Raw genomic sequence first — 16798 nt, 5'->3', positions numbered from 1 at the left:
CCTACCACTACAGATGGTAAATAAATAAAACAAAAATATTGTTTATGACATAATAAGAGTAAATGATAAACTGATGCAAAATTGATATTAGAGTAGTCTTATGCATGGATTTGAAGCTAGCTCTAATTCTACAGCAAAAATTCAAGACAAAATTTATTCTATTATAATGCCTGATAGCATTATAAGTTATCATATAAAGATGAAGTATGATATATATGCTCTGCTATATAACATGTTATACAGTATCAAACATGTGAAATCTAAATTACTTCACAGCATGTTAATCAATGTCTCAGAACCCATGTAACTACTAATTACTCGCCTTTCCCTTGTTTAATCGAGTTTATCCTTTTTCTTTGGTTTGTCCTGTGTAACAGAAGAAAGAGCCATCTGTAAGTCAATGGTTCCATCACAGTCGAACTAAGGAAACCATCATGACACTATTTTCTCGCCAGTGATGACACTGCATATGCATTGCAATTCTTATGTCAGTAGGTGAAGAGAGTCAAGGAACTTGAAGACAAGGCATCATCACTAATAAAATATTTGAGAAGATTTTCTCCACTGGATAGGGAATCTATCTGTGAGCTTAGGTTTATGCAGTTGTCTCAAAAGAAAATAAGCTGTTAGTATTAGTATGTCTAATAAATCATAAAAAAGATTAGGTCACTGGTGACATCATGATAGCACTGATAAGTCTACAAAGCCTTGGCTATAATATACAAAATAAATTTTTACAATATCTGCCTTCACAGAGACTTTCTACAGTGCTTCTCTTCTAGTCATGTATGAGGTAAAATGAAGTCATTGAGCAGACAATCCACTTCTGTGACAACCTCCCCAAGGCTAACAGTCTGTGGAGGAAACTACAAGAAACAACTTATGTTATATTTATATCCCCCTGTCCTTTCCAGGTTGTATCACTGAATTTCACTAAATTAAATTCTTACGTGTTAGCATACTCAACTTTGATCAGTAAAAATTAAGAAAATATCGCCAACATGTTGATTTTGTTACAACAAGAAAGAAGATAGAAATGCAGTTTTTCATAGGACATCTAGAATCCAAATAGCCCCAAATCCTAGTTGCATCATTCTATTGCTGAAAGCAATATTTGCTGAAGTTTCTCAGCAACAAGATTTTCTACCATGTTTTTTTAAAAAGCAGCTTTAAAGGTAACTGTAGGTCTGTGTAGAAGTAAGTCACATGGATGTGAATGCATTTCTACTGCACTAGTTCATCTCATCAAGAAATTTTTTAAAAAGGTTATATAATTATGTTTAGGTGTCTGTCTGTCTGTCTGTGAGCATGTGCACATGAATGAAAGCACTCATGGAAGCTAAGGGGATTCTCTGGACCTAGAGTGATAGGTCACATGGATGTTGGGAATCTGAATTTAGATCTTTCAACAGTGGTATGTGAACCACTGAGCAATCAATACCTCTACCTCTGTTAAAGGACTTTTGCATAAATATCCATCTGGTATAAAATGTAAGCAAATGCTTCCAGTTATCTGTACAAGCCATGTGGTAAGAAAGATAGTCTATGATATGGTAGATAGACAAGACATGTTAGCTTCTTTACCAACCTCTATACCCCAAATATTTAAGAAATATGTCTGAAAATTCCTTGTTCTCTACCATCTAGTCTCAGTCTCCATTAACTTTTCACTTCTGCCTATGGAGCCTGTCTTTAATAAGAACCATCCTGCCTTTTAAAAATAAAAACAAACAATCTTTCCAGGTTCCCTTTACATCTCACACACTGATTAGTTATTAACAAAGCACAAACCAGGTGGATACCTGGCAGAGTAGGGAAAAAAGAGAAGGAGTGGAAAGGTGTGAACCTGTTCAAGTCATAACATGTTTGGAGTTCTGAAAGTATACTCAGCAACAGCTTCCCTAAGCAGGTTCTGAAGTAGCATTATTGTTGAGACATAGACAAGAACAGAACTTCCCTTGAGCCTTTAACTAGTTACATTCATAGTCATGGCTAGATTTATGTCACTGTATTCAAATCAATGGATATGAAGAATCTGTTACAAACTAGCAACAGTGATAGCCTTTGAGAAACAGGGAACAATTGAATGAAAAAAATTATCCCCAAATTTTGGGGTACTATGTGACTCCAGAAAGTTACAACTGGATCTGGGAAGGTTCAGGCCAGCCTTTCCCCCGTAAGTGGCATTATAGTTTTTGGTAAGGATTAATCACTACAGTAGGGGTGGGGGTTACTTGTTTCTTTGTTTTGTTCTTGGAGCTTAAGCTGGACAAGGTACAACTACTCTTGTTGGCTGACTTTATACTTGCTTGTACCCCTTTCCCATGCTGGTCACAGTTCTTGAAAGATTTATCATATGAATTTTAATGAGACTTTTTTGTGGTTATTGTTCTGGGTTCTGTGTGTAGCTTGAGTTTTTCTGCCTGACCCACAGTCAGGACAAATCTCTATCACCTGCCAGTCCCACAGCCGCTCAGACCCAACCAAGTAAACACAGAGACTTATATTGGTTACAAACTGTATGGCCGTGGCAGGCTTCTTGCTAACTGTTCTTACAGCTTAAATTAATCCATTTCCATTAATCTATACCTTGCCACGTGGCTTGTGGCTTACCGGCATCTTCACATGCTGTTTGTCATCATGGCGGCTGGCAGTGTCTCTCTGACTCAGCCTTCCACTTTCCAGCTTTATTTTCCTCCTTGTCCCGCCTACACTTCCTGCCTAGCCAATGGCCAATCAGTGTTTTATTTATTGACTAATCAGCAACACATTTGCCATACAGAACATCCCACAGCATCTGTGTTCTATGAAGGAATTTGTCCCCTAATCTTTTAGGTCTTCATGAGTTCAAGGGTGGACCTATAATGAATGTCATATAATTACTTTATGACTGTTACAAAAAAAATACAATGGTTAAGGATTTGCTGTATGTTATTTTCAATAATGCCTCACATATATACATCTTAAAACTGTGCTCACAACATCCATGTATTTGAAACAGCAGGACCTTTTACCAAAAAACACTTATTCTGAGGACGGAGAGAGATGAAATATACAAAGTACATTTGCAGTGGAAGTAGTATAAAATATGCAGGAAAATTAGGTTAAAAAAAGAGAAAAAAATCATTTAGTTTTCTTAATACAATTCATGCAAATATAAGCTCCCCTATTATTAACTAATTTGCTATATCACATATCTGTATTTTCCCCCAAACCTTAGAACACTGTGCCACTTTCTCGTGGCAGTAGGAAACACAGCTATAGTCTCAGAAAAGGACCTCCACAAATATTCACAGTGACTTTTTCTGCCTGGATGTGTGTTTGTAATTTTAAGATTTTTTTCCTATTACTGTGAGACAGCTATTAAATTGTTGAGTGGAAAAGATGCACAAGCAAATGCAAACAAAACAAAAGAGTCTCCTGGATTCCTCTTCATACAGGATTTGTTGTTGCTGGATAGAATTGCACATTTGTAGTACATGAGTATACATGTACAATGGCAAATGGATAGTGTAAGATTTTACTAGATGACAATTTGTCAGGATTTTTTCACAGGGATTGAAAAACTAGTTGGTGAAAATAGCAGTAGAAAAGGAAAAGGTTACAATAGCAGGGAAAAATAATGCTCACACTGCAAGCAGGGCTACCCAAACAAAATGCTAGAACTCTGGACTGAATGACCTAGCAGGGCACACACCTAAAATACCTCTTGTATAGCAACAGTGATTTAAAAACCAACATAGGTTTCTAAAGGATACGAAAAGTGCCTTTGGGGAGACAGCAGAGAAACAAAACCATCTCTTTCGGGTAGGAACTAACTCACCCAAGTTGCTCTTCTCCACACCATTTCATTTAGTAAAAGAAGATGACAATTTCAAAAGTCAAAATGAGGAAACTTCTTTAGACAATATAATAATGTAAAAAAAAAAGATTTCCCCAAAGTCCAGTGAATAAAAAGGATCCTGTATGTGGCAGCATATCCCTGATAGGTAAAATGATTGAATCCAGAATATATTCTCACAGGAAATACTTAAATGCTCAATCCTGTGTTTAAATCTCGAGAGAAGATTCTAAAAGAATTTGTGTTCCTTGACTTTTTAATCAATTATCTGCTTTATAGTTCCTAAAATGATGCTTGCTCATTGATTAAAGAACAGTAAACACTGAAGTGCTTACTTGTGGTTCCACCTGATCATGGCTGAGATAGGAGGCTGATTCAGCCAGAGATATGGAGAACAGCCTGGGCAACACAGTTACATATAATCTCAAATGCTATATCCACACCTGTATAGACACATATGATATGTAAAGCAGTTGATCAAGTCTGTTTTTGTTTTTTTATTTATTTATCATTTCTGTGATAAAAACAATGACCAAACCAATTTGAATGGGGAAAGGGTTTATTTGGCTTATAGGTAATAGTCCATCATGGAGGGAAGTCAAGGCAGGAACTCAAGCAGAAACTTGGGGAAAGGAACGGAAGCAGAAGATATTGAAGAACATGCTTACTGGCTTACTCCCTACGGCTCGATCAGCTTGCTTTTTTATACAACTCAGAACCACCTGCCCAGGGGTGCCACCACCTACAGTGGGGTAGGCCCTCTCCTCTCAATTATACATCAAGGAAATATTCCACACATATTACTACATGCCAAAACTCATTTGAGATTTCCTCTTTTCAGGTGACTCTAGATTCTGCCAAGTTGACAAAACTAACCAGCACAATATAGACACTAGCATGTGTCATATTGAGTAATACCTTATAGAAGGAGATATACAGGCAATAAACAAACAAGAAAATACACAGTATAAAAGATACTGTTAGCTACCATGGTTTAAAAATATCATGTATAGTAGTCAGGTATGGTGACACATATTTGTAATTCCAGTAATCCAGAGGCTGAGGAGGGGATTAAAAGTTTATAAAACAATTTTGAGACTATCCTGGATTACTGCAGACATATTTTTTCTTACCAAAACAAAACAATCCGACAATAAAAAAGCATAAGGAATGTATTTGAAAACCATAGTATCCTATATTTATATTTTATGAAAACACTTTAGGCAGCAGTAATGTAAGTATCTGCCTTGTGCTAGTATCGTGCTGAGATTAGACATAGTGCAACCAAGACATCATCTTGAACTTCAAAAAGACAAATAAAACCAGATAATAGCTATTTTTGTGAGAATAAATTTGAAATTAAGGTTAAGAAAATACAGTGTGTGTGTGTGTGTGTGTGTGTGTGTGTGTGTGTGTGTGTGTGTGTGATATCCTCAATGATGGAATTTATTCAATGGAATAAAATGGTACCATGTGTAAGGTTATATAAATCTTAAAGTACGTCCTCACTGATAGTTAAGGAAATAATTTACTTGAGAACTGTAAAAATCTATAGGATCTGTAAAAGAAAAATATGTCATCATTTTAAAACCTAAGCTATCCTACAAATACATTCTATAATACTTACAAACCCCTTTCAAATCAAAAAGATATATTTTCTTCAGAATACAAAATAAGGAACAAAAATAATGTGTAATTAATGATTCTTGATATTCTTTGACAGAGACTATTTTATTTAACATACAATTGTTAAGAAGTATCTATATTTAACAGGTACAAATGGCTATTTCATGATTTACAAATCCACAGAAATTTTGTCTTATCTGTTCCTGTTGCTATAACAAAACACCTTATCCTGGGCCCTTTATAAATAGCCAAGCTTTATTGTTTGTATTTATGGAGGTGGGAGATTCAATGTCAAGATTCCCAACAAGCATGGGGATTTTGTGAGAGCCCATGTTCTCTTCTCAGAGTCAGAGACACTGTTCTGGGATGACATGGGCAAAAGTGAAAAGATGTCCAAAGGACTTGAGGCAATGCCTTCCTGTATTCATTTTTGTTTTATTTTTGAGAAGGTAAGAAATTGTTATTATGACTTACTTCCCTAAAGACCCCATTTTTAATATATCCACTACATGGGCTAAATTTCAACACACATTTTGAATAGGATTTTGTCGAACCTCAGAAAGATCTATGAGCACAGAAAGCAAATGTATTTGCTAACTGAGCAAAGCTAGACAAACATCAGTGTTTTCATAGTATGACTTGGCTGAATTACCAGTGGCTTTTAAAAAAATTTTATGTGTATGAGTGTTTTGTCTGCATGTATGTATGCATATCATGTGCATGCCTATTATTCTTGGGGATCAGAAGAGGGTATCAGATCCTCTGGAGTTAGAGTTGCAAAGGTTCTAAGTCATCATGTGGGTGCTGGGAAAAGTGTCAGAGGCTATGGGAGTATACAGCAGGTAACAACTAGTATTTAACATGTCAACCTACTAGATGATTAACTCTCTGATGGGGAGCCTCACTTGTCAAAGACCATGGGGTCACTAACTGTAAATGACCAGTTGCTTCTGTATGTAATTTTTCTCATGTGCCACTACATTTCTTCCCTAAAAACAACTATGGGTGTTTTCCTCACTGCTCGTATGTTTATCTCATGCATATATTCCCTCTATTGGACACACATATAGCTGTGGATACTCAGGAAGATGATTTCTGCTTAAGCTGAATAATTTTGATGAATAGAAATACTAGAATATTTTCATTACTCAGACTGACATAGGAAAATGACAGTATTCTCAACCACAAAGACAGTCTTTTATACATTTAGCTGATTTTAGACTTCAGAACAAATCTAAAGTAGACTAGTTGCCCCTGGGCAAGTTTGCAGGTGTCTGTTTGTTGAACCAAAGTCAGGCTGATAATATTAGGACATAACCCCCTGCAGCAATTGATTTTCTGCACATACTCCTAATCTCAAGGTTCAGCCAACTAACTGTTTATTGTTTAAGTCCTGAATTTCAATGTCACTTACTGTCAACGAACACTGAGCTATGTGCTTACTTTACTCCCCTTGCCCAGTCAGTATGACATTCCAAGACTGTTAGAAATTGTGTGATTGCTTACATGTATCAGAATGGCTCTGTCTCTTGTTTACTCAGGTAAGGCTATGTGACCCTGAATATGTAATTCAGATATTGTCCAGAGTTTGTTCTGTAAGTAGTAGTAAGGAGTGAGTGAGTGAAGAGGTGAATGAATAAGTGAGTGAGTGAGTGAGTGAGTGAGTGAATGATGTAGAAGAGAAATGCAAGTTATGAGTGAAGAAATGTGGTGATATTTTATTTGTGCTGAAATGTGATGATATTTTATTTGTGTGTTAATATATAAAGCTTGCCTAGAGATTTGGGGAAAAGGCTAGCCATTTTAAGTAAACAAAGAAGTCAGGCAGCAAATGCCCTTAATCACTTTGCAGCAGGATCTCTGTGTGTTCAAGGTCACACTAGGGAATGGAGCCAAGCATGGTGACACACATCTTTAATTCCAGTACCAACCATAGAGACCTGGAGGTCTGTACAGACAAGCAGATAGTGACAGAGCTGTGTAGGAAGAGGAAGTGAGGTATCTGGGCTAAGAGCCAATGAGAGGGCAGAAAAGCAAGGCATATAAGCCTGGGTAGACAGGAAGTCATGCTCTTTGGAAGCTGCAGAGTTGGTGAGGTGAGGTTAGCTGGTGGCTTTCCATATTTCCCTGATCTCTCTAAGGCTTTATCCCAAATTTTTGGCTCCATGTTTTTTATTTAATAAGACCATTTAGATATTCAGCTACAAAGAAATGTATCAGGGTAGAGAGAAGAAGTGTGTAGAAGAAGGATTTATGGAGAGAAAGTATATAACTGTTGAGGAGAGATGTATGGATAGAAGAGAGAGCTATGTAGATGAGATGTATAACTGTGTAGAAGAGATGTGTAGAAAATGTAGCTGTATGGAGAATGTAGCTGTGTGGAAACAGAGATTTTCAGAAAGAGATTTTTTTAAGATGAAGTAAAAGAGAAAGTTACCTCCAGAAAGCATGTGTTTCTTTATTATCCCTCAGATAGAAAAAAAAAAAAGTCTAGCCCTCGCAGCATTCATGGATTTTTTTTTTTTTTTTTTGCATACCCTGGGTGCGATCTTGGAACAGGATCTCCAAAGGAACATCTATTGAACAGGACCCAGGTCCTCTGCTGAATCAAGAGCTCATAACTGCTGAGCCATCTTTCTAGGCGCTTGGTGGGTTTCTTAATTGTTTGATATCAAGAGTCAATGAATAAAGAACCAAAATCACAGTGCTAATAGCTGGAAAATATATTTGCTTTTGAAAATCTCACAATAGTAGAAAAATCAGGGTATTAGGGTAGTGGATGTCTCAACTTCCCTTTACGAATTACTCTCCAAGAATTCAGAGATACTTGTGTTGACAGTGCTTAGTTCAAATGGAGTGAGTGAGCCAGAGTTAACAGAATAGTTTTAGTATGCTTTGAATTCCTCCAACTAATTCACAGCCCACATGTTGATCAGCTATTAACTGAAAAGCTTCATCGTTACCTCACATAGTCAGACATATCACTGAAACACCTAAAATTGCACCACAATCAAGTTATTTTAGTCCCTTGCTCATATTTTATAATAAAGTCCCATGGCTTAACTGGAAAATCAACTTATAATTTAAAAGCATAACATACATTATAGTCTCTTTGGTATAGGAACATACTATTCAGTTTAAAAAATGAGACACCAATCCTGGACACCAACCCAGCCATAAAACATTCAATTTACAATCTGTACTAACTGCAAGATGTGCTGGGGCAATGGTGGAGCAGAACTCGTGGGAGTGGCAAACCAATGTCTGGTTTAACTTGATGCCCATGACAGGAGAGAGAACCCAATCCTACACTGCTGCTGTCTGGTCAGGTATTGGAGACTGGGTAGCCCAGGGACCTAGGGTAGAACCAAATATTACAGGAAAAAAAAATCAATGAAATGATTCCTAATGATATTCTGCTCCACTCATAGATTGGTGCCTTGTCCAGTCATCATCAGAGAGGCTTCTTCAAGAATCATGTGGGAACAGGTGCAGAGACCCACAGCCAAACATTATGCAGAGAGAAAAATATAAATTGGAGGTCTCTATTAGGGCCTTCCACTTAAAGATTTGGAAAACCCCATGGAAGAGGGAGAAGAAAGATTTTAGGACTCGGAGGGGATGGAAGACACTAGGAGGACATGGCCTTTTGAGTCAGGTAAGACGGGCTCACATGGGCTCACAGAGACTGAAACAGCAAGCATGGAGCCTACGTGGGTCTGCACCAGGTCCTCTGCATATGTGTTATGATTGTTAGCCTGGTGTGTTTGTGGATCTCCTAACTATGACAGGTGTATCTCTAACTGTTTTGCCTGCTCCTGGGACTCTTTTTCTCCCCATGGGTTGCCTTGTCCTACCTCGATATGAGGAGAGCTTTTGCCTTGTCTTGTTGTATCTTATTTTGTCATGTTTGGTTGTTGTCTTTTGGAGGTCTGCTCTTTTCTGAAGGGAAATGGAGGAGGAGTGGATCTGGGGAAGAGGGGAGGTAGGAGGGAGTTGGGAGGAGTGGAGGGAGGGGAAACTGTGTTTGGGATATACTGTATGAGAGAAGAATCTATTACAATTTTACAGACACTCAAAAAATTCAGCATCACATCTAAAAACCATACTGTCACTTATGAGAAAAAGTTTGTATTATGTATTTATATGGGACTGACTTAACACCACTGAAGTGGTAAAGAAAGGACTCAGGTGATTAGTGCAGCCTTGTTATGCCATTTGTTTCAAGTCTACAGGAGTATACAGAAATATCTTTTACATTTACATCTACTCCGTACTCATTCAGTGACACCCACAGCTACTTCCAGTCTCACATACATGCTGAGGACACCAGAGGTGCAATATTTTATTTACTTTTATACCATAATCTTTCTGTACCTTTTATATGTTTAAGTTGATTACTAGGTATATAAAAAGCTGTACTGTCCTATCATTTAATGTAAGTAAACTCCATGATGCTTAAAAGGTGATTAAATCACTCAAGACATGTCTTAGAAAAAAAATATAATATATATATATATATTTATATTATATATATATTTATAAATAAATATATATATTTATATAACACATTACCTTTTTTGTTTTCTCAATGACAGGTAGCTCTAATTCAGCAAACCTTATTACACAACATTATATTACACAAATAAACTATCTGAATAGTCACCCTTTATTTGTGTTATATTTGTTTATATAGTGCTGAACATACATTCAATGGGATACTCATTATTCTCATCCTACAGCCTTCCCTCACTATACTGATTCTTGCCGACATTCCTTCCTTCTTTCTTACAAGCCCTTTTCTTCTTTTCAAGGCCTTTTGTTCTATTTTTTGACTCATTGAGTTTAACCAGGGTCTTCTTTTTAACTATGTGTTTGAAGCTGTCCACTGTAACTTTATGGGTTCAACAAGTGAATAGCATGACTGGCCCTCTCCCACAATCTAATAATAGCCAGTAGTTCAGAATGGGGTGTAGGATCCCACGAGTGTCTCCCCAATCTACATCTGCCTATTGACAGGTAGTTAGGTCACTTCTCCCACTATGCTCATGCAAATATTGCTTTAGTGAACATCCTCACATATGTCCTCACATATATCCTCACATACTATATATACACATTTTTAGGGTGTTATATTGCTGGGTTGTAGGACTCACATATTTGACTTCAGAGCAGTGTTCTAAATGCTCTACAGTTTGATTTGTAGAATTCATACTCCTACTATTTGCTTTTATAAAATTTCCTACCAGAAACATAAAGTTGGAATCATATGCAAAATAAAAACATTTGTAAGAAAATGATGGTCACAAAGTCCACGTTCTGTATCCAATAAAAGAGATAACAATGCCATAAGAAACTTAAATGTTTTTGAAAACTTGGAAATAAGAAAGTAATAAAGTGAACTCCAGGATATTACAACTAGGAGCCAAGGGAGAAAGGACAGAGGCACAGATGTAAATCACAATGTGGGGATCTAAAGAACCGGAAGTCATTACTTTGATCCACTGATAACAACAGGGATGAAGCCAAGAGAAAGACTAGACATTCTTTGCTATCCTTGATTGAAATGATAACTGTGTTTCTGAGTCTAGGTTACCTCACTCAGGATGATTTTTTCTAGATCCATCCATTTGCCTGCAAACCTCATGATTTCATTGTTTTTCTCTGCTGAGTAGTATTCCATTGTGTATATGTACCACATTTTATTTATCCATTCTTCAGTTGAAGGGCATCTAGGTTGTTTCCAGATTCTGGCTATTACAAACAATGCTGATATGAACATAGCTGAGCAAGTGCCCTTGTGGTATGATTGAGCATTCCTTGAGTATATGCTCAAGAGTGGTATAGCTGGATCTTGGGGGAGATTGATTCCCAATTTTCTAAGAAAGCGCCATATTGATTTCCAAAGTGGTTGTACAAGCTTGCATTCCCACCAGCAGTGGAGGAGAGTTCCTCTAGCTCCACATCCTCTCAGGCATAAGGTGTCTTCAGTGTTTTTGATCTTAGCCATTCTGACAAGTGTAAGGTGGTATCTCAGAGTAATTTTGATTTGCATTTCCCTGATAATTAGGGATGTTGAGCAATTCCTTAAACGTATTTCAGCCATTTCAGTTTCCTCTGTTGAGAATTCTCTGTTTAGTTCTATAGCCCATTTCTTAATTGGACTGTTGGGCATTTTGATGTCTAATTTCTTGAGTTCTTTATGTATTCTGGATATCAGTCCTCTGTCAGATGTGGGGTTTTCCCATTCTGTAGGCTGTCGCTTTGCCTTGTTGACCATATCCTTTGCTCTACAAAAGCTTCTCAGTTTCAAGTGGTCCCGTTGATTGATTGTTTCTCTCAGTGTCTGTGCTACTGGTGGACAAACGTTGTATGCACTCACTCATAGGAGGATACTAGATGTAAAGCAGGGATAACTGGACTGCTATTCACAACTCCAGGGAGGCTACCTAGAGAGCAGGACCCCAGGAAAGACACAGGGATCGCCCAATGACAGAGAAATGGATGAGATCTACATGGACAACCCAGACGTGAGTGGGGGTAATGAAGGACAAGGGTCGAAAGAAAGAGAGCTTGGGGGAGCGGGAGATCCCAGCTGGATCAAGAACAGAGAGGGAGAAAAAGGAATAGGAGACCATGGTAAATGAAGACCACATGAGAGTAGGAAGAAGCAGGGTGCTAGAGAGGCCCACAGAAATCCTTAAGGATACCTCCACAATAGACTACTGGCAATGGTCGAGAGATAGCCCAAAATGACCTACTCTGGTGATAGGATGGCCAAACACCCTAATTGTCGTGCTAGAAACCTCATCCAGTGACTGAGGGAACCGGATGCAGAGATCCACGGCCAGGCCCCAGGTGGAGCTCCGGGAGTCCAATTGGCAAGAAAGAGGAGGGTTTATATGAGCGAGAATTGTTGAGACCAAGGTTGGAAAAAGCACAGGGACAAATAGCCAAACGAATGGAAACACATGAATTGTGAACCAATGGCTGAGGAGCCCCCAACTGGATCAGGCCCTCTGGAAAACTGAGACAGTTGATTGGCTTGATCTGTTTGGGAGGCATCTAGGCAGTGAACCGGGACCTGTCCTCAGTGCATGTGCTGGCTGTTTGGAACCTGGGGCTTATGCAGGGACACTAGACTCAGCCTGGGAGGAGGGCACTGGACCTGCCTGGACTGAATCTACCAAGTTGAACTCAATCCTCAGGGGAGTCTTTGCCCTGGAGTAGATGGGAGTTGTGGGGGGTGGGCTGGGGGAAAGGTTGAGGTGGGGGAGGAGAGGGAATGACAAGGGAATCCATGGCTGATATGTAAAATTAAATTAAATTAAAAAAAAGAAATTAAAAAAATATTTTCGTAGAAAAAAAAGAAATGATAACTGTGTATGAAATCTTCCGACAAAACTTCATGCAAAAATACCATGTGCTTTTAAAGACATGGAGTTTAAAAGGGAACTCATAGCTATTTTGGAAGTTATAATGTTGGTCATTCCTCTCACTAAGAATACTGACAAATAAGTAGTTGTGGTAGCATACATGGGCAAACATTTATTTTACATTAAAAACAAGACTAACATCAACTTGTTGTGTAAAGATAAGAAAAGAATGCAGAATTAGTCATCACAGCAGCTTTCTGAGTGTCTTCATTGTCAAAGCTCCCTTTAAAATCAATTTTCAACCCAGCAGTCAGGAATGGTGTTTTTAAAAAGATAAATCAGGTTATATTTTTCTCTGCTTGAAACCTTCCAATGTCATCTTATTGTCAAAGAATCACAATAATGTAAAATTTTTCCTCAGTCTGTGAATCTCAGTGAGATGTGACCCCCAGTGACCTCCCCATGGACACAAACCCACCACTTTGTCCTCTCACGCTGAGCCTAACCAGAATACATTACTTTCAACTAGCTTAAGCCTTCTAACTGTTGCACCAACTGTCAGCCGAGAGCACTCTCCTTCCCACCTAGAAATCTCTTCAGTTCTGACTCCTTCTCACTTTGAGCACTACAGCCCTGGCCTCGCCTCACTTCCTCATCCTATGTGCCTATATACAACATGCAAATCTCCATACTTTTATACTTTAACACTCTATACTTTACACTTTTATTTTTCCAGCCTTAACTGCTACCTGTTTTATAATTGATGAGTTATCACTGGCCTTTGACTAAAACCAATCGCCCACAATTATCATCCAGCAACTGAACCTCAGCTCTCTAATGGTACTAGCTGCTGACAGGATACCAGTTATGTGGCCTAAGTTTAGCAGCTTTAACCTTAAAATCCCAAATACTCTAAAATCTGAAATATGTGGAGAACTGATATGTTGTAGGTTAACAATTGCACTTTATGAAACTTCATTTCATGGAAAATTTAAGAAATATTATATAAAATTATTTTCAAGCTATGCATATAAGATACACATTAAATGCAAATTAATTCGATATTTAGATATTTAGACTTGGGCCCTATCCCAAGTCATTATGTTTATGTAAATATTCCTCCCAACCCCAAATTTGAACACATTTGATCTCAAGCATTTCAGATGAGGGATACTTAATCTATATAAATGGATGAAATTAATATAGTAATCATGAATGTCTTAAGCTTTCATCTAATCTACCAGAAGTGTTACAAATCCACCTTCAAACATATGCGAAATCCAATACTTCAGCCCTCACATCTCTGGTCCAAACTGTCATTCTTTCACACTGATTCCAGCTTTCTCTTCAACAGCTTCCCAGCCCTGGTCCTTTTACCCATCTCTTGTCTGCACAGGTCATTCTACATAAAGTATCTACAGAGATTTTAATCATGCCATGATGGCCCTCTGTTTCAAGTTTTGCCGTGCTCACACCTCACTCAAAAGGAACCCCAACTCTTTACCTCCGAAGGAAGTCTGCATAATTGGCCATTTTATCATCTCTCTCATTAAATCTCAGGTCCCTACCACTCACCCACCACACTTCAGAGAAGCTGGTCAAGCACTGCTTTTCAAATGCTGAGCTTATAGTCATGCAAAATAAGTATGTTCCGGGAATTTCCTTTATGACATAGGAAATACAGTTAATAATGCTGTGTTGTCTATTTAAAACTTTTGCCGGGCGGTGGTGGCGCACGCCTTTAATCCCAGCACTCGGGAGGCAGAGGCAGGCGGATCTCTGTGAGTTCGAGGCCAGCCTGGACTACAGAGAGAGTTCCAGGAAAGGCGCAAAGCTACACAGAGAAACCCTGTCTCGAAAAACCAAAAAAAAAAAAAAAAAAAAAAAACTTTTGCTAAGAAGATATGCTATATGTTAAAGCTTTAGTCTTCAAATTGAAACAATATATATGCATATGTAGTAAAACATATACATATATATATAAGCATATATGTATATACATATTGAAGCAAATGCTTTACCATTGAGCAACATTCCTGCTACTTATCAAAAAAATACTTTTAAGCCATTTGACATGTAAGCCACTAACCAAAAAAATTCAGAACTTGCTGTTTAGAAGCTACTTTTATATACTCATTTTTAATTTACCTAATCCATTTTTTTGCTGACACATAAATCACTAGAACACCAGAATTATTTTTGGTAAGATTTTGTTTTTGTAGAGCAAAGGTTGGCTTGCCAGTTTTTCTTACAATGAAAATCTCCACAAACCATAACTTCCATAATATATTGTTAATCAGGAGGTTTCTTTTAACTATGTTTTTACAAGATTTCTGATGACTTTACAGCCCAAAAATATTCTAAAGTATTTCCTGAATCCAAGACAGAATTTAATATTAAGAAACACACTACATTTCAGATTTTATTACAATTATACTTCACATTTGGGGGCAAAGCATTACTGTGGTGGTTTGAATGAGACTGGCCCCTAGAGGCTCATATATTTGAATGCTTGGTGTGGCCTTGGAGGAGGTAAATCACTGGGAGTAGGCTTTTAGGTTTCAAATGCCCATGCCATTCCCTCTCATTTTTTCTCTTGCTCCCCGCTTCTCCCCTCCACCCTCACTTTGTGATTGTTGTCTAAGCATGCAAGCTACTGCTCGAGCATTATGTTTGCCTGCCTGCTGCCTGTTCCTGGCCATGATGGCCATGGACTCACTCTCTGAAACTAAACAGCCTCTGATAAGCTCCTTTCCCTAAGTTGCCTTGGTCATGGTGTCTTAGAGAAACTGTAAAGTTTCGAAAACTGTTGGATACATGTTAATAATAAATTACAGTCAATTGAAGTGAAGAAAAAAAAAAAAAACCTTCCAGATGCATATTTGTTGATCTACTTCAGTGAGTTACAGTTTAGAACAACTCATTCCTCTCCTTTCGTGTGGTAGGCCATATTCTGGTGCATGCTCACTATGAACCACGTTGACTTTAGTAGGTAAGAGCAATTTCCCTAAGTGAAGACTTCAGAGAGCCCATTCAGCAAGCAGGAGTACCTGCTAAAGCAGTCCACTAACACTTTGTTTTTCTCTGCTGCTTCAGGCATTCTTAACAGAGAACACTTGTAATCCTTGCTTACTTGCCATTTCTATTCATATGTATTCAGCAAACAAAAACAAGGTTTTGGAAGAATCACAAAATCAAACCACATTTTTATCAACTAGAAACAGGTAGCCTCAACATCAATTTTAAAATGTACTTTTACAAATCACAGAGGCTTTAGGGAATTAAAAGCCACATAGAATTTATACCAAATTCCCTTGGCAAGTTGATCTGTGCTGGGAAATTGGTAATAATAGGGTCTCTAACACAATAATGAACAATGCTGATGTAATTTCATGCAAGGCATCATTTTCTCTGACTGAATGTTTACCCCGAGATCCCCATAATGAAAAACTCCTAACTGGCTTCTACAAATCACACTAGCCAAAGTACAAATGTAAGCAAAGCAAAGAAATGAGATGGATGGGCTGTCTGGGTGACTTCTGACCGTGTACAATGACACCACACATAAGGTTCATCATTCACCGTTAACATCCATGCTTCTAAAATGGGTTTACACAGCCTCCCCACCCCCGCCCAAAAGGGAACAAGGAGAATCAAATAAAAGGTCCACATCCTTGGTCTGTGCTTTCTTTAGTTACTCTCTCCCTTGTTTTTGACAAATGGTCTCTCCTTCCACAGGGAGTGCACTGATTAGGCATGGCTGTCTGACCAGCAAGCCCGAGGATTCCTCTTGACTCTTCCTCATCAGTGTTAAGATTATAGTTACAAATTATCAGACCCAGATCCTTTTCTGCACTGATTCTGGGGATGGAAGTCAGGGCTCTTGGGTTCCTTACAGCCTCTTCAATTCTTTATCATTTAACAGATATGTGATTTGGAGAATTCGTCTGAATCC

General features: G+C 38.1%; 1 protein-coding gene across 7 annotated transcripts in view; it reads right to left on the bottom strand.

Moving 5' to 3' along the window:
• LOC128099428 (contactin-4) overlaps positions 1-16798 on the bottom strand; it is a 1007148-nt gene that overhangs the window by 473132 nt on the left and 517218 nt on the right. The window lies entirely within an intron of this gene.

Source organism: Peromyscus californicus, unplaced genomic scaffold (genome assembly GCF_007827085.1).
Source record: "Peromyscus californicus insignis strain IS unplaced genomic scaffold, ASM782708v3 Scaffold_6__1_contigs__length_162567912, whole genome shotgun sequence".
NCBI lineage: Eukaryota > Metazoa > Chordata > Mammalia > Rodentia > Cricetidae > Peromyscus > Peromyscus californicus.
Note: the sequence above shows the minus strand (reverse complement) of the source record. Positions and strands in the feature narration are given on the sequence as shown.